The sequence below is a fragment of the Falco rusticolus genome, chromosome 4 (assembly GCF_015220075.1).
Source record: "Falco rusticolus isolate bFalRus1 chromosome 4, bFalRus1.pri, whole genome shotgun sequence".
Classification (NCBI taxonomy): domain Eukaryota; kingdom Metazoa; phylum Chordata; class Aves; order Falconiformes; family Falconidae; genus Falco; species Falco rusticolus.
In genome coordinates this window covers 28003284-28025103 of record NC_051190.1, presented here as the reverse complement: position 1 = coordinate 28025103, position 21820 = coordinate 28003284, and the positions used below count along the sequence as shown (strand labels likewise).

The following is a 21820-nucleotide window of genomic DNA, read 5'->3' as shown; positions in this document are numbered from 1 at the left end:
TTTCCAGCATCAATCAAGGCAGCCCCCCGCAGCAACACCGGCAGCCCCCAGCCTGTGTTGCTCCCCAGCTCCTGCTAGCCAGCTGGCACAGGCACCCCAAATCCCGCAGTCTGGGTGACCCCCAGTTCCAACTGCCCTCCTCGACATGTTTCTATTTAAGCAAGGTGCCTCATACACCTCACATGGCACCAAGCAACCCAGGGGGTGCAGGATCCTGCTGCCGTCCTTGATTTAGCTGCCCCTTGGTCACATGGGGAAACCGAGGCAGGGCACAGCAAAGCGGGACTGGGTGAGCCTGAGCTGGTCTGTTGTCCCACCACCCCAAGCACACCGGCTGCTCTCATCTCCTGCTCCTTCCCTTCATTACAGCCCAAATCCCTGGAGGCCGTGGTGGCAGGACATCCTTCCCCTGTGGTGTTATATTAGCTTAATAGCATTTTTCCACTCCATTTGAGAGGGGAATTTACGATGACGTTCAGTTAGGACAGCCTTGGCATTGCCATACGTCTGCCCACTTGGGCCAGCCACCTGGGCTCACCCTGCCCTGCTCTGGGTTCAAGGGCCGTGGGTGCCAACTGGCCTCTGGCCACTCATCACCCTATGGTGCGAAAGCCTCCAGCTCCCTGCACCCCATTTCTTACCCACTAAAGAGCTGGGAGCAGGAGGCACAGCTGTTCCCATGGCTCTTCTTGCCCATGCATCTCACCCTGGCGGTGTCTGCAGAGCTGGCTGGGCACCAGGGAAGGGAGATCTTGCACACCCTGCTCATGCTCTTGCTTGCAAACCCAGCTCACGGTCCTGCCTGCAATCCCCGCCGGCAGCCCAGCGGGCAGCCCCCACGCCGGGCAGGCAGAGCCCCTGCTGCAGGCAGCCCCAGCCCTTGCTCCGGGCAGCCCCAGCTCCGGCAGCCCCTGCCCTCCAGAGCGCTGCGGGCAGCACAGCCCTGGCCCCCTCCTCGCCTGAAGCTGCCGCTGCTCTTCCCTCACCTCTGCCACAGACGGTTCTGGGATCACTTACCAATTAGTGTGGCCTGCTCATTAAAGCTCATTATCTGCCAGTGTGAACTTGGATGGGATTGTGTGGTCTTGGCGGGGGATCAAAATCTTCCTTTTTTCCAATTGCATCCCGCTCAGCCCCCCTGCTCCGGGAGCAGCCCTGCGGCCGCACCAGAAGGCTGGGGGATGTGATGCCGCCTTTTAGAAGGAAAAAAACCTGTCCAACAAATTAAGCCGACCCCTCCCCACAGCAGGGACCAGTCACTGCACTGCACCGACGCTGCGATGGAGCAGGATGACGACTGGGCTTGTCATCTTTCATGGCTTTCCAGGAAGCTGGGGACACACAGGGGGAAACAGCTGGACTTTTTGTCAAGCTCTAAATCTCAGAGTCAAGCTTACAGCCCAGCAAGTCCAGACTAGTGATTCTGGAGGCTGGGAGGCAGCTGCAGGTACCGGCATGCCTGCAAGGTCACACTTGCCAACTGGCAGTGGCTCAGCCCAGTGATGGCCTCCTGTGTGCCCAGGGAAATGGCCAGGCAGGTCCTGGTCTGGCAGCCCCAGCTGCCCCCGGGCGATGCCCAAGCCCCTGGCTGTGCCCACGGAGTTTTGGGCAGCCCTCAGCACTGTGCGACAGTGAGCTCAGCTCGGCTCCAGGGCACAGAGCTGGCAGTGAGAGGGAAACACCAGCTGCCAACCACAGAAATTAGGTTTGTTCTCCATGTGCTATGTTGTCGAAGGGTCTGGTCTCAGAGGTGTCTTGGCTCTTTTCTGCTTCTAATTGCAAGCATAGAGGGGAAAACACAAAACTCTGACAAAAATATTCTTCTCTCACCACCTCCGTGCGTGTTTGAGTTAAATAGGTGCTAGAAAACCTAACAGATTACATGGGCTGGAAGGAAACGTCTCCACTCATGAAAGGAGACTTCACTGCATGGGGACCCCTGACTGTGGTCTGAGCTGGAGGGCAAAGCCCTGCACCTCTGTCCTGCCCTGCTGTACCCCATTGCCATCAGTCAGGGCCTGGCTTTGCTGTCATCGCACTTGTCCCAGCCTCTGCCTGACACTGGGATGTCGGTGCCTGGGGGGTGACGGGTGACATGGACCCAGGTCCCTGGGCAGGGATGGGGCCGTTGCTTCACTGCCATGAGGGCCAGTCCTGGGCATCCTGCACTCACAAGGCAAATAAGCCAAAGCTTATTCTGTGCTGGGAAAATCAATCCCAAATGCAGCCTGGTTTCATAAGAACAAGGAGTATGGGAGAGGGAGCCCTGGCTTTCCCATTGCCTCATTCCCAGCTTTCCCAAAGCCGTCCCTCCCTGGGGAGTCACCAGGTCTGGCTTTCATTAGCAAATGAGCCTGTTTTGGTGAATGGCTCTTGTCAATATTCATTAAATTCCATCTTCCCATATGCAGAGAAACCCTCTTGCGGTACCTTCAGAGCTACCATCTTAAAATAACTGAGTAACAAGACCCGGTTTAACCCTTCCTTCCTCCTCCAAAAACAACCCCACAGGGTGAAATCACCCACTAACTGCTCCTTTGTTCATCTCCCACACAGAGCCACCCAGTAACAAGACAAAAATCCACCAGCCAGTGGAAAGCAGCTGGTCTAAGTTCAAGCCAAACAGCCTGAGCTTGTGCGAGCCAGGGCTTTAGCACAGGCCAAGCTGGGAAGGCTGTGCCTGCATCATTAACAAAATCCCCAGCAAATGCTCCCCGTGGCACCCAACCAGCTCTCCAGGGCTGCAGATTGTGCCCAGGAGCGTATTCTTCCCCAGGTCCTCCTTGCCAGGGTGCCTTTCACCGCAGACATCAATGTGCCTGCGTCCCACGCTGGCCTGGATTAACTGCCTCTTTTATTGCTGCCAATTACTGGCAGCAAAGATGCCGTGGGGATGGAGCATGCAAGATGGGTTACCACCTTCCCAGCCCTAATGACATGAGGCTTTCCAGGCTGCAGCAGCAGCCTCAGCTCCCCACAGAGAGGGTGGATCCACCCACAGCCCCCCACTCTGCTTCCCTGCACACCCATCCTCTGCACCCCACTGCTGGATGCTACAAATGGGATCACGGGGAGAGCTGTATCCCCGAGCTCCAGTGTGGATCAGGGGATGTGAAGCGGTGCCCATCCATGGTGACCCAGTACCTTCCAGCGCGGGCGGGAGCAGAGGCAGCACAGGGCTGCAGGCATCAGACCACACTCGGCTGCTGCTGAATGCTCTGAGGCTTCACACTGCGAGAAGAATGAGCAGATAATAGGATTTTCCATCTCTTCAAAGGGCTTGCAAGCCAGGCCCCAGCGCTGTGCAGCACCCTGGGAAGAGCCTCCAGGAAGATCCCACACCTCCCGGCCGACGCTGCAGCCGCAGGGATGCTCCCAGCTGCAGAGCAGCCGCCTGCATGCAGATGGGGACTGGGGACCCGAGTCCTGCGAGGGCACAAGGCTGGCAGGCACCACAGGGTGTATCACTGCCGCTACCAAGGGGAGGCAGGAGGGTGCCAAACCCCAGCAATGCCATGCCAGGAGCCAAGGGAAAGTTCAACCGCCTCTGCTGGCCGCCCTGACAAGGCATGTTTTTGCCAGGAACAGCTGCTCTGCAGCAAAAGCAAATGGGAGAGCGGACAGCGGGCTTCCCACTGCGTGCTTGTAACAGCCAGGGCACGCACACATCGCCACACCGAAGGCATGAAGCACTCACACCTCCTCTTCTGCACACATACACTGGCACCAGCTCGGGGCAGAGCCGCCGCCCCCAGTGAGCCTGGGGTCCCTCAGCCCCCGACCGTCGTGCAGGGGCAGACGAGGGACCATCTGGAGGCTCATTTAAAGAGCTCCCACATCCCTGCGTCCCTGCTCCATTTCTCCTCGGATGGCTTATCAGCAGTGACTTTCCCGACAGCAATCGATAGAAAACATTTTATCGCCTTCCCAGGCGGCAGGATCCTTGGAGTGGGTCTGATTTCTGTTTCTATGGTGACATCTTCCGGGCTTGTGAAAGATCTTGCCTTTCTTGGTTGTTGTTGGGGGGTGGAGATGGGGGGTGGAGGGGGGCTGGTGCTATATTTTTTGTTATTGTAGGTTTTGCTTTTTTATTTTTTTGCTTTTTTTTTTTAATACCATTTTCAGCGTAACAAGGAAGTCGCCAGCCAGACAAACGCGATGCCCGCAGCTTACTTGCAGCGCTGCTGCTTGCTGGGAGGGGCCCCAGGGCAGGTTTCATCCCCGAAACATGCTGCAGCCTCTGAAACCTATTGAGGCTCAAATGCACGTTTGCTCTGCTCGGCCGGGGCCACCTCCCTCCTTCCCTCACACCCGTCTCCCTTCCCACCCCTCTGGGCTTCTCCTGCCAGGTCTGGAAAAAGCCACTCGGCCACACAGCAAGGATGGCCTCAAGCACAAGTTACTGCTCGAGGCGTTTTGTAGCACAGCTTATTTTGCTACTCAGCTCTGCTCCCTCCTCCTTCTCCTTCCTTTTTTCTTCCCACCACCCGCTTTAGTGGAGGAGGAGGAGGAGGGGGTTTGCCATGCAGCCCGCTACCGCCAGCCCCTGCCCTGCCGGCTGCGGTGGCCCTGGGACCCGACCAAAGGGGCAAGGAGGGATGCTGGTGTGTTCACTTCATGTCTCTGGGACATGATCGCTTGCCATCTCCTGCATGCAAATGGCCCAGTGCTTTTGCTGAGTTATCTGCACCTGAGGATCTCACTGACTGCCTAATTAACGTCTGCATGATTCCCTCTCATTAGAGCTCCCTTTACCCCACAAATGGCATCGCCTCCTGCTGCCTGCCCCTGCTGAAACAGCCCACGTGGTCCAGCTGGAAGTCACCCTCCTCTGGGAGCTGGCTGGCTGGCTGGCTGGCTGGCTGACCTCTCATGTCTGGAGGTGCCTTGTGCTGATGCATTAGCAAGTAGCCCCCAGCTCCTTGGCCCTTGTGGCTTGGGGACCCAAAGGGGAGCCCCTCTCTACTGCTGAGTCCCCAAGGCCATTGAGCCCATGTCCTTACTGCAAAGGGAACAGATGCCCGGCTGAGGTGTACATACCCCAGGCTCCAGCTTCCCAAAAGCCTGGCTGCATTCAGCATGCAGCAACCGGGAAAGGTTGAGCAATGCAAGGGAGCCAAGAGCCCTGTCACCTCCCGGCGTGACACCGGCTGTGCCGCCCGACCCAGGATGTGCTGCGAGGGCTGGTGCAAGGGCAGGGGACGGTGCTGAGCATGGGAAGGCCGAGGTGCTGCTGACGGCTTCAGTCGAGGCTGCCAGAGGTGGGTTTGAAAGGCATTGCTGGCTTGGCAACACTCTGCCCGCACCTTTCCCGTAATGATTGAGCCGCACTGCTTTATTTAGTTAATGTTTCTTAGTGGCACAGCCTTCTGCCTGCACAAAAATAAAATAAAAGAGAGGTTTCTTCTTCTTTTTTTTTTTTTTTTTTTTTTTTTTTTTAATAATGGGAAACTCCAATGCTCAGAAAGTTGGAACTGCATCCTGGCATTAAGTGACAGTGGGGGATTACTCCTTGCATCGGGCACCGACCCAAAGCACTTAAAAGCAAGGGCAGGAATGGCTAATGCGGGCCTGCCATCACCTTACCCAGCAAAGAGAAATGCACCGCCTGTGACACTGATCAAAAACCCTGCATATTTCATCTCAACACAATGCCCTTATCTTTGACCCAAAATAAAAATTATTCCTTGCTCAGCAATCTCAAAATACAAAATTATCTACGTGTGCATTAATGCCATGTATCAATCAACTTCAAATGCAAATCCACCAAGCGTTTATCCCTAATTTTACCATAAAAGGATGGTTACACGCCAAGCACCTCGTTCAACATTATTCTAGGGAACGGCAGTTATGATCAGCAAATCTTCTCCTGGCCATTGACAAATACTTGGATCCTCAGCTTCTCCTAATGGAAACAATCTGGCTGGTTCCTGAGAAAGGGCAAAGCGCAGAGGCCAGGAAGGAGAGCAGCATGTCCTCTGCTCTCCTGCTTTTTGCAGCCTCCCACCCAAGAAAACACTTTCAGATCAGGATGCCAGTGCAGGGACGGTTGTTGCGGGGAAGGAGAGTGGAGCTGGCTGGGAGCTCGGGTGGGAGCAGTGAGGCAAACGCCTCTGCTCCCCCTGCGAGGGCAGCAGGGAGGACCAGCTGCTTTGGGGAGAGCCTGCAACCCGTCCCTGCTGACAGCAGCGCTGCTCAAAGGGGGCCTGTTTGCTAGGACCTGCAGAGGGTAATTGGGGATTTGCAAGGCTGGGCATATTCAGCAAGCCTTCTTCTTCCTTTTTAGAGAAACAGGGGAGCACTGGTGGTAAAAGGCGCTGTACAAGTGAATGGAAAACACCAGGGAGTGCTTAAAGAAATGGCAAAGTGCGGATCAAAACCAGACCACACTAAATGTCTTTCCAGGTTACTGCAAAGCTGCTGGCGGGGGTGCAGGCGCACAGGCAGCAGCACTACTGCAGGGCCACGACAAAGATCAGTCGGAGCTCTGGAAAAGCTAAAAGTCCTTGGGCATGTGCCATGCTCCAGCTGCGAGGAGCACGAGCCCCCTCGAGCGGGTTGCCCCCACCAGGGCCTTCCCACTGCCGCCGCCAGCGGCTCAACCACCAGACACAGGGTTTAACAATTTCCCAGCCCCATCCACTTCGGCAGCTCCTGGGTCCCACTCACAGCCCGGGCTCGGTCCCTGGCAGGGCTGGGAGGGCAGCACACAACGGGCCCATCCAAATTTCCGCCCCACGCGCTCAAGGAACAATGGCCCGTGTGTCCCTTGGAGGCTCCTCCTGCCGCATGCGGCCGCAGCCGCCCTCCAAACACTCTCCCTCTTGTTCGCTTTGGCCAGGGAAGTGGCGGAGCAGCAGGTATTTCCTGCCATCATCCGCCATCCCTGCCTGGCCAGCCCCACGGGGGGACATGCTGCTCCAGCCCGCATCCCTGGGACCCCCAAGGGACCTGGCACCCCTCAGGGACTAAGCAGGGACCTGCTGATGTTGCTGTCCCTTGGCAGGCAGGTGGCCCTGCTCCAAAGGGACACCAGCAGCTTGACGCACCCCCCTGCTGTGCACATCCTGCTGGAAAAGATTTCCCTTCTGCAGTTCCAAGTCCCGGATAAAATGAGGCTAAAAAACGTGCAAAACGCTGTTTTCGCTTCGTTTCCTTTGTGCGTTTCACAGTGTGTTCTGCAAACAGGGCACTTCCTCATAGTTTCGCTTTGGCTCTCATGTTCAGGAATAAGAGAGAGGCTTTTATTTTCATAGAAAACCAGGATTTTAAATTAGCAGCTGGGCTGTGACAGCCCAATCTTCCCGTTAAAATACCTGCAAGCGTCGCTGTGGCCAAGGCTGGGTGTCAGCACCAGGGACACAAGCCAGGAGGGGTCCTGGGTGCCACCCCTCTTGGTGCAGAGCGGGTGCCGGTGGCTGGTGGCACATCTGAGATGCAAGCGGTTAACCAGCTGCAACCGCTGAGCAGCGAGAGCTTATACCAAATACCTGATGGAGAGGAAAATCCGAAGCGAGCATTAGGCAGCAGTGCTGGCTGCAGCCAATTTTCCTCGCTTAATATGTTTCCTGCACTCATCCCCCTCCCTGACCTCAGCTCCTCCTTGGAGCACGTTCAGCCCCAGACGCACCACTGAGCAACAGCCAAGGCCAGCGGGACCGCTGCCATTTTGTCCCTCCCCTCGGCTCAGAGGCCAGGGCTCCTGCCACGGCTGCTGCAGACCTCAGCTGCCCCCCCCCCCGGGGCTCCCCAGGCTCCCCGGGGCAGGGTAAGGGGGCAGCACCCATGGGGGCTGAGCACCTCCTGGCACAGCTGGTGGTGGGATGGCTAAGGGTTAGGCATGGCACCTCCATCCTTTGGATGCGTATTCCAGACTCAGATGCAGATGCAGATCCAGATGAGGATCTGAATCCAGCTCCAAATGCAAATCCAGATGTGGATCCAAATCTTGATCTACATCCAGTCCTAGATCCAAGTGCAGACCCACACAGTGGTCCAATCCTCATCCAAATGTGGATCCAAACCCAGAGACAGACCCAGCTCTGAATCCGGATCTGAGCCCTGACCCAGACCCAGCTCCGAATCCGGATCTGCGCCCTGACCCAGGCTCCGGTGCGTGGCCCCCGGTGCGTGGCCCCCGGTGCATGGCCCCCAGTGCACGGCAGCTGGGAGCTCACCCTGCGCCCAGCGCCGCTGCCCACCGCCCCGTGCCCGGTACCCGGTTGCCCAGCACGTGCCGCCCGGTAGCCGCCGCACGATGCCTACTGCCGGCCCGCCGCAGGCTCCCGGTGCGGCCGGACCCAAGGCCCGGCGCGGGGTCCCCGGTGAACGCGGTCCGTGGGCCGGCGATGCCAGGCGCCCGTGGCACCAGCTCCCCGCGGCGGTGCCCGGTGCTGGCGGCGGCGCGCGCGGAGGGCCCGTTCCCGGCGGCGCGCGGCGCGGCCGGCAGGTGTCGCCGCCGTCGCGGGCAGGGCGGCGGGCGCGCGTGCACTTCCGACGGCGCTCGGTCATGCCCCCGACTTTCCTCCCCTCCCTCCCGGCGCCGCGCGGGGCTCCCGCCCGCTGACACCGCTGAGGCGGCTCGCACGGCGCGGCGCGGCGCGGCGGAGAGCGGCGCGGCCGCCCGGGGATGGCCGCCGGGGCCGCCCCCGCCCAGCGCCGCCGCTGAGACGCAGGGGGCACGGCCCGCCAGGTAAGCAGGCTCCGGCGGCGGCTCCGGGGCGGGCGGGGGGGGCCGGGCGGGCCCCGGGGCTGCGCCGCTGAGGCCGGGCCGCGGGAGGCCGGCGGCCCGGGGAGGGCGGAGGGGAGGGGGGGACACAGCCGTGGTGTGGCGGGGGGGAGAGGGGCTGGCCGAGAGGGGCGGGGGCCGCGGTGCCCGTGTCTTGCCGGTGTGGGGGGGCCCTGCCCGCCGCCCCGCGTTCCCAGCCCGTTCGCTTCGCTTGGCAACGGCGGCGGCAGCTCCCGCCGGGCCCGCTGCGTTCCGGCTGCCGCTGGAGTGGCGGCGGCACCGCGTCCCCGCCGCGCTGCCGGCATCTTCCCTTCCCTTCCCTTCCCTTCCCTTCCCTTCCCTTCCCTTCCCTTCCCTTCCCTTCCCGCTGCCCGCCGCATTCCGCCCGCGCTCCCATCGCACCGCACTCGCATTTGTAACCGCAGCCCGTTCCGGCCTCCCCCCCCCTCCCCCCCCCAGCCTCGCCCCGGCCTTGACCCCCACCCCGAGCCCGAGCCTGGCCCCAGCCCGGTGACGTCACGGGGGGGGGGGTGCGCAGCGAGGGGCTCCCCGGCCCCCCCGGTCCCCCGGGTGAGCGCAGCCCGCGGTGCTCCCGGCTGGCAGCGCCGAGATGTGGAGGGGGGGACCTGGTGCATCTGAACCCCCGCTGGAGGAAGGCGCTCCCCCCCTCCCCCCCGGCGAGCCCTTCTGCTGCAGCTGCTAAATTCCAGCTAAATTCCAGTGTGCGCCCCCCCTTCCCCCCCACCCCCTGGAAATGTGCAGCTGGAGCAGCAGCCTGAGCACGGTGGTGCTGGCACCCCCGGGGATCCCAGCGGAGATGCTGCCCAGCCTCGTCCCCCCGCCCAGGGGTCCACATCCCGAGGGCTCTCTGGCCGGTGCCGAAGCCTCGAGGCTGACGTCGCAGACCTGCCAGAGGTTTTCATTGACGTCAGAGCGGGGGGCTGCTGGGGTGTGTGTTTGTTCCCCGCCACCTTTGATGGAGTGCAATGCCGTCCCTTAGATGTGAGCAAATTTGGCGTGGTAAAAGCTCTTGTGGCCACTGGTTCCTGCTTGTGCTCCCCATGGCTGCGAGCGCTGCCTGGGCTGGCTGCCCTCAGGTGACCTCCCAAAGCGATGTTTTGGAGGAGCAAAATCAGCAGTGGGTGTATTGCATGGGAGAGCGCGCCTAGGGCCCCGTGCAAGCGGAGTGGAGGCATCTCTGGAGGTGCCAGCACCTTCTGAGGGCTCTGCCAGCTCAGCGCCAGCTGCTCCAGCCTATGGGCATCACTGGAGCCTCCTTGAGGGTCCAGAAATGGTTTTCTGCTGGGTGCCAGGGCTTTGCAGAGCACTTCTACCCCACGGCCACCTTCCCTGGGGTGGCAGCTCATGTACCCCAGGTGGGCAAGCAGCACTGTGGTGGTTCTGCAGGTGTGGGTGCTGTCACCCCTGCGTCGGTGGGAGAGGGTGCGGGGACCCATGGGGGCGAGGCGGAGGCTGGCTGTGTGTGGCGCCCCGGTGCTGAGTGGTCAGGTGCACAGCTGGTGCTGAGACCGCATCTTCTGGTGTCTGTCACTGGCTGATGAAAATGGACCTTGAGCTGCTAGGGGATGGAGTGGAGAAGGATGGGAAGAAGCCAAGTGAGATGGAGAAAAGGACATGTTCCCCCCGAGTGCTTTTCCCTCCCCGTTCCTCATGGGAGCAAGGTGTGCCTCGAAGCATGGCAAGAGTGATGGGGGGGGGGGGTTCAGTGTGGGTCTGCTCATGGGGCTCAGAGCCTGGGCTGGGGGCATCTGCACCCTGAGCTCTGCAGCCCAGGGCCGGGAGCTGTGTGAAGTTCAAGGCAGGAAGTGAGAAATAAAAAAACAATAATAATAAAAAAATATCACGACGGGTAGAAACCACCGGGCAGATTTAGGGAAGCGGCATGGCTGTGCCGTGGAGCCTAGAAGAAGCGTGCATCCTTGTCTGATGAGGAGCTGCCCGTGCCAGGGACCGCAGACCCACCTCTCCTCTCCCGGCTCTGTCTCCTCTGCAAGCCCCAGGGAACAATTGCATACAGAGTGCTTCGTTTCAGAGCCACCACAGTCATTTCAGAGACCTTTTAGGCAGGAAAAGTGCTCTGTAGCGTGTAATTTGAAGGCTCTGCTCTGAACCTTCACTGTCGCTCTGCTAAATGATCCTCTGCTCTTCCAAACCTTTGCTGCCTGGAAACCAGCAGCAGTGACCTGGTTCCTGGCCTCGCTTGGTCCCTGCTCTCCTTTCGGCCCCGTGCTAAGGTGAGAGGAGTTGCAGGTTGCAAGGAGCAGCCTGGAGTGTTTCTCTGTCATGCATGTGGCCCCTCAGATGTCAGAGTCCTGTGAGATTTCAGCCAGTCTTAATCATCTCTCGCCTCTGCTTGAGCTGCAGAGGTTGTCACAGCTCACTAAGGATTTTCCAGCCCGGAGGGTCGACTCTTATGAGGGCTCTGTGGGAAAATCTCGGGACCCAGACTGATTTCCTCCGAAATGGGGGAGCTGCAGAATTCTTTTCTGTGGCATCCCTCTGACTTGGCAGCTCATGGCGAGAAAGAACGGTTTGTTCTGCCATCAGAGGAAATGGCACAACTTTGGTTTAACTGATGGAGCCGCGCTGCAGCCTCGCTGCGGGCATGGTGAGCGGAGCCCGGAGGTGGTGGGCCATCAGTTAGCCAGGGAGTGTAAGATCGCTGGGGGTTTCCTCACCCTCATCTTTCTTCTCCTGCCCATCCTGGCGTGAGTTGCCCCAAAACTTTTGTCGGTTGGAGGCACACCTGCAGGAACAGAGTGAGCTGTGGGTTTCCTCTCACTGTGGGCGCTGCCTGCCCTGCCAGATGCAGGCAGGGCTTTGAGTTCCCGGCAGCCAAGGTGTGCAAGCAGCTTTGCAGCTGGGTGCAGGCAAAGGGAGAAGGATGGAGGGAAGGAGAATCACTTGCATGTGAAAGGTTTGGCTGTCACCCTTCAGCCTGTTCTCCGCTGATCCAGTCCCGTGCTGCAGCACAGGGCTGAGCACTGGGCTGGTGTGGCAGCAGCACGCCGGCTGGCACCACGCAGGCACACGCACGTCTCCTCTTGCCTTGTGTGGCTTCGCTCTGCTTTGGATTCGCTCCTGGTTTCTGCCGAGGCAGGATTTATGCATGTCACCGAATCAGACACACGGCCAGGGCAGGAGGGAGCTGTCTTGAGTCCATCCTAGCAGGCTGGATCAGCTGTGCCAGGCAGATACGTGGGTCTAACCTGCTCTTTAAAAACTGCTGGTGCTGGGAACCCCACCCTGTCCCCAGGTGACTGCTGCCACTCACTAATGACTTCCAGCAATGCGACTTGGCTTCTGCTCACATCCTATCCCCCACAGCAGGGCACGAGGCAGAAGAAAGGCAGTTTCCCTTTCTCTTCTTCACCTCTCAGAGGGATGTGTTGCAGCTACAGCTCTTCCAAAGACCGGGTAGGATGCATCCCAGCTGAGGTGGAGCAGGCAGACCCGTGCATCGTCCTGCCGACATCCTGTCCCACTGCCTGCTCAGAAACACGCTCAAAATCCACCTGCTCAGCATTGCATGGATTTGGGATTTCCCCGAGGAGGGCTCGTACAGCTGCTCGGGGCAGGCAGAAGGAAGGCTTTCACCCTGGGCCTGGTGCAGAGGAGGAGGAGGGAGGCAGGTGCAGGCACTGGGGAGCTGGCGTCACAGCCGAGCGCAAAGAGCCAGTTCCAAGCAGCGGTCACCACCTGCGCCCAGCCGGCAAAAAAACTACACGTCCCAGCAAGCCAAGGGCCACCAACAGCGGTGCAAGATGGAGAGCAGCTTCCTAGGGCTGGCGGTCACCCCCGGTCCCGGCGGGAGGGTGGGTGTCACTGCGGGGAGGCCGCTTTGCTGCGGGAAGACAGCCGCTTGGGTTTTGCTTCGGTTGCACGGCCTAGTTTTGAGAGCTGGAATATGCTCCAAGATGGGCTTTCTGAGTTGCTTTTTTTGGTTTTGTTTTGTTTTAAGTGACAGCATTTCCCCTTTAAATTTACATCTCTAGCTGGGGAACACAGCCTGGTGAGAGAGGGAGTGTGAGACTTTTATAAAAAGAATGAGTCGGGTTTTATTATCCCTTTGAGACGAGCAGGGAAAATCTATACTGAAGGCATGAAATAGCAATAAAAATGGACTTTTTGCCAAAGCAAAATTAATTGAGTGAATCTCAGTCCTCAAGCCTGAGCTCCGAGAGGCTTATGAGTTGGATATGAACCATGCTGCCCCCTTCCAGGCTCTCATCCCCCGAGGAGGGGAGGCAGAACCTCCCTGCAGTCATCAGCACTGAACAACGAAGCACGATGTGATCACACAGGAGGAAAGGACTCATGCTTGGGATACAGGCATCCCCACCGCTGCGAGGCTGGGGTTGTCTGCAGCCCTGATGGTTCTTGGAGCAATTACCTTCTCCAGGTCCATTGGCTTGGGGACCTGCTCCGATGGCATGAATGGGATGCTGACTGTCACGCAGTGGTCATCACGCCAGCATTTCCATCACCATGAGTCATGGCATCCCACCTGGACTGCGGATTTGGGGGAGTCCAACAAGAGAAAGGAAGAAGACTGGACACAGGCTCCTTGAATCCATTGTGGAAACCAGGAGAGGAACCTGTCTTATCCTGGCCTCGGCTTGCTTTAATTAACCATTTTCCTCCCTCATCTCTGCTTCCTGCTCCTGCCCACGCTGGGGTCTGGCTCCTCAAGACACTTTCTGGGCAAAACCATCACAGGAGACACCCCCCCACTCCTGGGTCCTGGGTTTTGTTCGTCTGGACGTACACGTGCAGTGGCACCAGCTCCGCTTTCCCCTTTTTTGGGGGGAAGGATGGCAGGAGAAGCCACCGGACAGACCAGCAAGGGGAAAGATGATTCTTTTCAGCAGATGGTGTGAAGAAGGCGAAGCTGTGTAAACCTCCTGAGTCCACCAGAGAGACAGAGATTAAATAGCGAGAGGGCTGAGAGGCAGTTCCAGGCGGGAGAAGGAAGGAGAAGAAAGGAAAATGGGGGTGGAAATAGGATTGGAGAGTGGAGCTGGGGAGAGGAGTGTTGGTTTGAACAGGAATCTCCTCCCACTTGATGTCTCCCCTCCAATTTGGAGGGCCTAGATTCAGTGCCATAAAAATATAGCCCTTTTCAATCCCTTATCTTGCAGGAGCAGAAACAATTGGCCTGCAAAGAAGGAGAAAACAATCTGTTTGACTGACAAACAAAAACACATTTCTGCACAAAAGGAGGAGGAGGAAGAGGCAGCTGTCTGGCTGCTGCTTCGGCTTTTTTCCTTTCCCCTCCCTCTCCTGTCCCCTCGCTGATGGTGTCAGAGCAGAGCCGCTACCCTTGCCAGCAAAACACCCGCCGTTCTGACTGGCTGGGTTCAATGTCAGGCTCCTGCAGCAAATGTCATTGTCTGCCCCGCTGTCACCAGCCACAGCGGAGATGCGCAAGACCCTCTGTGATGCGCTCCTGGGGATGGTGGGGAAAGGTGGTACCCTGAGCATCAGTGGGGCAGAGCCCAGCTCCCGGGAGAGGCAACACCAGGTGCCAGCGACAGAAACTGATGCTCAGGAGACAGGGACCAAGGTCAGCGGCTCACAGGGCTGAGCTGGGGACAGAGGGGATGCAGGAGGTCCCTCATTGGGGGACCTTCGGGAAGTTCAGCCAGGTTGTGGATGATACGCTGATATTGCAGCACATGGGCAGCATCGTTGGAGCACCAAAGTGCTGCCGTTTGAGATACTGCTGGAGCCTCGGCCATCTTCAGAGTCAGCTGTGTGCCTTGGTTTCCCTGTCTGCAAAGTCAACAAGATAAGATGCAAATGTTGTAAAGAGAGCTGGGGCAGAGAAGGGCCCTGTGTGCCTTGAGTCATTATCCTGGCAAGTTGTTATCCCAACAAATAGTTATCCCTAAGAAATCTGTATGGCAACCACCATACTGGCCAAATTGGTGCTGGGGGGAATCTGTCAGCTAGGCAGGAGAAGAGCTCGTGGGATCTCAGCAGTTCTTCGCCTCTCCAGAACAAACTCCTCATTTGGAGGCTTTTATAAAAGCAAGAGAAACTCATTTTCCCCACACGATTCCCTGACTAGGAGCAGTGGCAGTTTCCTGCCTGGAATGGCCCACCGAGGGGACTCTGCTCCATGGGGACACGTGAAGCAAACAGCCACACTCCAAAAACAGGCACATGCAATAGCCGGTGCCTGCCCAAACCTGGAAAAGCAGGAGGCTGGAGCAGGGCAATTGCTGCAGGGGCGTGTTAGTGCTACCACAGAGGGAGTCTACGGTAAATAAAGGGGCACAAGAAGAAAACCTTGAAGCTACTAGGACAGTCTTAGTTGCTTTTGATCCAGTTGCTGGTGACCTGCTAGAGCTCACTGGAAAGATGATCCCGCATTGGTGCATGGTTCACGTTTTCTTTTTTTTTTAAGGAGCTGTTTCACTCTGCAGCCACGTAGCAAAATAACATGTAAGAAATCACAGATTCCAGGTGGGCTAATAACATATAATGACTCTCAGTTCCTGCGTGGTTCTCTTGATGCCTCAGTCCAGGCGTGTAACAGCCAGGCTTGCCTGTGCATCCTCAGCCAGGCTTGTTGAAATGCTGGTATGAATTGATAGAAATATCCTGAATTCAAGTGAATTCAAGAGTCTCTGCTTTCTTAGAGTACCGCAACAGAAGCTTTGGGGAATATTTGGCCTGAAGCATTAGAAGAATTTGATTTATCATTTTTTTAATTCCTGCACCTAAAATGCAAGAATTTTCTGCATTTTCCTTTCCTCTTTCATTTCAATCATTTCAATAGAAGATGAGAGGAACCATCTCTCCACACATCAAACTGCAGGCAAAAGAAAATACAAAAGATGACTGGACTCCTTTTACAACTTTGGCACTTGACTTTCCTCCCCAGAAGGGGAAGATGCATTGTCAGCCTGTCTTGTGATCGGGCTGTATCCTTTTGTTACCCTGATAAATGTCAGCTGACCAGGCTGGGATGTAAAAAGCTCCATCTCTACCAGACCGTTGCTGCGCTGCCTTGCACACAGTATTTGGGCAGGAAGAGGCCCAGCGTCTCCCCGCCTGAGCCGTGCTTGCAGGTTTTGCCTGGCGCAGGGGCAGTTGCATGCTCTACAGGGAAGCACAGGCAGCGACTACAAGAGCAGGTTTTGCCTGTGTCGAAGTGGGTGGCAGCACCCTTCAGGGACTGCGGTTCTCAGCACGCAGTGATCCAGTCTGGGATGAAGGCACCTTCGACGGAACGGGTGGTCTGTGGGGGTCTGTGCACCAGAGAAGAAAAACGTGGTTTTATTGAAGTGGCATGGCTGGACCCTGTCAGTGCTGCTCGGGGGCACTTGTTCCCTTCCATCTCAGCCATGTCACCATCATGCTGCGTCCTCTACAGGCACCTGCCCAGCTCCCCTGTGTTGGTACCTTCTCCCAACTCCTGCATGCCCTGCTGTGGCCCCCCAAGGTCCTCCAGCATCCTCTCTGCTTCTTTACTTAGTACTGCCCCCCAAATTCTCCCTGCCTTCTCACTTCAGCTCCTCCCTCCCTGAACCCTGCCGGGAGAAAAGCTAGCCTGGTGAGGGTTTATCCTCCATGCTCAGTGCCAGTAGATGCAATGCAAAGCTGATGCTGTGATAAAGTAAATCTAACAAAGACGTGGAGTTTGGTTCCCAGGCAAGAAAGACCGTTCAAGGTTTTAGCAGATGCCTGCTGGCATCTGGTCCTGCGCGCTCTGAGCATCAAAGGTGGCCATGGGAGTAGCTCTTGGGGTGAAGCCAGAGTTTGGCTTAGCCCACGGCTTGGGGAGAGGTGGCCGAGACTGAGTGGGATCTGGTGAAGCCCTGGCTCTCGGCTTCAGGCCTGCAGATGTCTGGGTGCTCACAGTCTCTGGCCGGTGGGCTGGTATTTCCCATCGCAGACCCAGCATTTGTTGAGCAGCATCCACTCTTGTTCTATCCAGGACTACCTGGAGCCTCTTCTTTCCCTGCTGACACCTTGCTCGCTGGCCACGCGCAGGAGGGGAGCAGGCATCGCTCACCCCTTCTACCAGCCGCAATCACACAGCAGAAGCTCGTCCTCAATGTTACTCTGTGCTAGCGCCTCTTGGGATTTGGCCAGTGTGTGTCAGGGCTCTGCGCCTCTTCCTCTACAGCTGCTCTCCGCTCAGCTGTGTCACCCAGAGCATCCCTTCCTCCTGCCTCAGGTTGCTTTGTACATCCCGTTTCCCGAGTTATTTTGCCCTGATTTATACTAGGTCACGGACATGTGGGTCCCTTACTTGGCTGTGGTAGCACAGCCTCTTCGATTAGGTGTATTTCCAAGCATGACTTCCATCTGTCCATCAGTCGCTATAGCTAATTTCTGCAGCGTTTACAGCCATACAGGGGCATCGTTTGTATGTAATAATTGCTGATGGTGGTAGAACTGCGATAAATGATCTATTCCATGCATTTCACCTCTTTTCTATTCACAAATTGTTTGTGATTTTTTGTAGTTGCATTAAGTATTCAAAGTGACTGTGATTTCCCCCATCGTATTCATTACTCAAAATTGTTCTCCAGATAATTTCTGCAAATAATTCGCAGTCTTCGATCTTTTGTGAATACTCAGTCTCAAGAATGAGAGTTGTTTTAATTGGGAACTTGCATCACATGATGGATTTCAGCTTCCCGATTGGGCAGACTTAATTTTTAGACTTAAGGTTTGGGGAGGGAACTGTTGCAATTAAGAATTTGAAATTCACTTTCTTCCAATATATTCAGTTGCCACTTAAAATAACAGTCTGTCTTCTCTTTTTTTTTTTTTTTTTCCCCCCCCCCCCCCCCTTCCTGGCCAAAAATCCCTGCCGGTAACTTGTTGGCAAGAAACACTTGGAGAATATAAACAAAAAGGTGCCACCAAAACAGCTAAATTTAACATATCTAAAAACTGGAGTGATGATTCACGGTGGTTTGTTTTGTATTATTCGCCTCGCTCTGGTAAAAATAATGATCAAAATAATTTAGAAACATAAAAAGTCACATAGCGAGGGGACATTTATAGCACTAGGTTTCATAAAATCTTCCATCGATGGCTCTCTGCGTGCCTGAGAAACATCCTGTGGGCTGGCTGGTGTGCAGCGGTGAGTTGATACCCTGGCCTTGCTCAGCACTCCGGCCCTGGGCTGAGGTTGCTGCTGGCTCGGTGGAGGCGGAGGGAAGGAACGTGCAACCAGCCTGGCTCCCCATACTGCCTTGATCTGCACCCGCAGCAGACAAGACTCCGGTTGTCTCGCGCAGAGCTCGACTCCAGGCAGAGGGTGACCGTAAGTGACTTGCCCAAGGTCACACTCCAGCTCTCTGGTTCAGCTGGAAATAGCTCCAAGGTCTGATTCCCGCCCACCGCCTCCCAGTAGCCCCCTCCTGCCAGGAGGTGAGATGGAAAGGCGCAGAGTTCAGAGTTTTCTCTAAACGACAGCCTGGCTCCCGCCACCTCTCGTAAAACCTCCTTGGCTCTGTTTTCTGCCCCCCACCATTGGGCTGAGTCAATATGACCCCACCCGTCCCCCCTTAATAGCACGGGCTCCTGTGGCATATTTATGCCTCTGAAGTGGAGCGTTGCGCCAGCATTCGTGTTCGTGCAGCACCCGCACATCCCGGCTGCTCGCTTCCACCAGCTGCTGCTGCCGATTTCCCTTAAAAATAAAACCCCTCTAAAGGTACAGCAGGGACACCTTAAATGCAGAGCTGTGGCGTGCAGTTAATCATATCCTCTTAACGGGTTTATTCGCTCATTAAATATTTAAGACTCGTTTCTCTTTATCAATAGTGTGGAGGCGTGCAGGCCCCGGTGCAAAGATTTATGCACACAATAGGATCGGTGCATTTAGATTTGTTTGAAGGGATCCGAGAACCATTTAAAACTCGACCGAGGGGGACGGTTTCTGCTGCTGCTGTTTTCCTCCGGTGAGGTTTCTGCCTCCTGACTGTGGTTGGAAGGCAGCAGGAGGAGAGGCTGGGGGTTGTGGGATGAACGGCTGCCTCCAATAACCCCCCGGTTGCTTTTGAAATAGCTGTGCTGCTTTTTGAGGGATGCTGAGGTCTCGGAGGGGGGCCCTGCTTGTGCCTGGCATGAGTGTCCTGTAGTGATGAAGATGTGCTGTGGAAAACGTGGCGCGTGCAGGCAGGACCTGGTGCTGGGAGCGTGGTTGTGGAAGTGGCATTTTGATCCCTGCTTCCTGCCGCTGTCTGTGGGAAGAGCTTTGCTGTCGCAGCTCAGATGTGAATTCCAGCTCGTCTGGCGCTGTTCGGGAGCCGTCATGCAGGTGCAACATCTGTTGTTCTCCTGTTATTACCTGGGCTCTGCTCTTCACGCAGGTGTAAGAGCAGTGGTGGCCTTTTTGGTTCATAGCATGCAGGGAGGACCAAACCCAAGCCATCACCTTGATCCTGCCTCCCATCCTTCCCATCGTCTACCCTACCCCCCTGCCCAGCGCGGCTCACCAGCCCAGCCCACCACCCAGAGCATACAGTCTTCATCCAGTACCCACCATTTCCCCCCCTGCCCCATGCCTGGCCCCCAGTCCCTACATGGAGCTCCGTGGCGTGCCAGCTGCTGCCAGATGTGTTGCCCACTCTCAGTGCGGGGAGGTGATTTCTCCTGCCAAAGTGCACCCTGTGAGCATGTGTACTCCTGTTCCCCCATCTCTGAGGGCTGTGGGTCGCAACCTGGTGCTGGAGCGATGGGGGTATTGTGATGGGGCCGGGAGCCTGACTGCGCGTCCGATGCAGTTGCACAACGTGACCAGCACCCGTCCTTCCATTGAGCGCGTTGCCGGGGCTTGCAGGGACAGCAGGTCCCAGCACGCAGGACTCTATCACCATCTCAGCGGCCTCTGTTTAGATCAGGAGGGAACATCTCATGCCAAGACCTGTCCTCCCCAGGCTGCAGCTTGGAGTCGGAGATGGCAGCAGCTGACTCCCGTTTTTTTTGGCCCCCTGTGGCATCCCGGCAGGTTCTTCTCACAGCTTTGCATGCAGCTAGACATGCCCCTTCCAAAAACTCCTCTCCGGGAGCTGCTGGGGTGGGTAGGGAGGATGAGTGGCTGCTGTGGCAATGGACAGAGTTGGCAGCTCCCTCCTGGGGCTATGAGAAATACCCTGGCTGGATTATTGACAGCCCAGAGCACGGGAAGAGTGTGCATGCGTCAGATATTTACCCAAACCTCTCCTGCTTTGCAACGTGCCCACCGAAAAAAAGAATCTGACAGCAATAAAACTGTCGGGCGGCTGCTGCTGCTTTTTTTTAAAGTTCTATGATAGCTTCTCCCCCCCCTTTTTTTTAATAGCTAATGCATCTGTCACTACTTTCCTAATGAGCTTTCCGAAAGGGCCTTGGGGACCTCTACCTATCCATGTGGGCTTGGATAGGAGCTTACTCAGGGGATGCAGAAAGAATTCAGCTCCCTATTTCACCCCCATCTCCTCTCCACCGCCCTCCCAAACTCCTCTCCGAGGGCAGGTTGTCCAGAGGGAGGGGAAGACAGCAATATCTCAGCACTCGGCAAGCTGGCGTGCACCCCCTGCAATCACAGCCAATAATGACAAAAAGACGGGGCTGCTGCCAGAGATAGAGAGCTGAGCTCCAAGCGTTACAGCAATGTCACAGCCTTGGGACTGCTGCTGGCTGCTACTGGAAAGAAATTTCCTCACAACAGGCAGAGTTATAGGAAGGAGCCATTGATTGCATTAAAAAACACCCTCCCCACCTCTTTTTTTTGGCATGGATTTTCAAGGCTTTTTTTTTTTCCTACCCCCCCCTCCTCCATTTGCCATTGAAGTTGCGTTCAATAAAACCCATCGCCCGAGAGCGTCTGTTCGCATGTTCTCAGCAGTACAATGGGCAGAGGACTGCAGTGTGCAGAGGCTCAGCCAGCCTCATGCAGACAATGAGGGGGTTGGAGCGGGGCGGGGGGGGGGGGCTTTTATTTTATTTTATTTTATTTTTCCCCCACCTGCCAGCCCCCACTACTAATTGTAATCACAAAAGGCAAGTGGGAAGGGACTGGGAGAGCAAGGCTGTGGTTCACTGGGGTCATGGTCTCCATCAGTCATTCTTCCAGCCTGTTGCTGGGTAAAAGCCTGGCTCCTTGTTTTATCTAAATGACTGTGCAGTAAAAGCCTCTTCGCCCAAAAAACCACCCCAAAAAAAGCTGTTTCAACTGACTCAAAAAGCATGAACTTCCCATTGCCATCCATGAGAGACTTTCCGTTGACTTCTCTAGGCACAGAAGGGGAAAACAGTGGGCTTGGTGACTCAGGCACAGACCTGGGATCTCTTCTTGTCTCTGACGCTGTTGGCAAATCGTTTAGGGCCGATTCAGCAAGGGGTTGAACGCTGCCATCCCTGTGCCATTCGATAGGGCACGAGAGGATGCACCACTTGGCAGGACTGAATCCCTAATCGTGCTGTGCCCGAATTCCCCTCAGCTGTAAAATGTAACGGTGCTAACCCTACGTTGTGTGATGGTGGAGAAGCTAATAACTATTAATGCCAGGGAGATGCTTCCAGATCTCTAGATAAAAGGTGCTCAAGGAGGGAAAATTATTATCATTGTGGGCCAAATAGCTACAGGGGATTCGAAATCTGTTTGTATTTGTAGGATGTAACCACTAAGGAGGGAGAGACTGGGACAATGGAGCATGCACAGCACTAATGGAATGAGCATAGGAAAGAGGATATCTCTGGAGACCCTTAAAAACCATTTCCCAGTGGTAAGATCTGCTTGGGTTGTTTGTTCTCCTTCCCAGATGAGAGCTGCATTCATGACGCTTTTATCACTTACAAAGTGGACTAGACAGAGGGCCAGAGTGTGTACTGTAGGGACGAGCCTGCGTGTCTCTCCAGTGGGTGGGTCTGTGGATTTAACAGGTCTCAGCTTCCATTTCTATCTTCTGGAGCTGTGCTTTGGAACAGAGGGAGCTGGACTGGATGTTTCAGACCTGGTTTTCAAGCTTATGGGATCTGGGTTTGGCCTCTGATAGAGATGCAAGGGCATGATGGGCATCTTGAGGCTGCAGCTGCAGCAGGAGGGTAGTTCAGGGT

At 56.3% G+C, this 21820-nt stretch overlaps 1 protein-coding gene across 1 annotated transcript in view; it reads left to right on the top strand.

The window, feature by feature from the left end:
• The first annotated feature begins 8615 nt into the window (after positions 1 to 8615).
• The window catches only part of RAI1 (retinoic acid induced 1), a 77524-nt gene continuing 64319 nt past the window's right edge, over positions 8616 to 21820 (top strand). The window contains exon 1 of the mRNA XM_037385197.1: positions 8616 to 8692. The gene's annotated coding sequence lies outside the window, so the exon portion shown is untranslated. The remainder of the gene's footprint in view (positions 8693 to 21820) is intronic.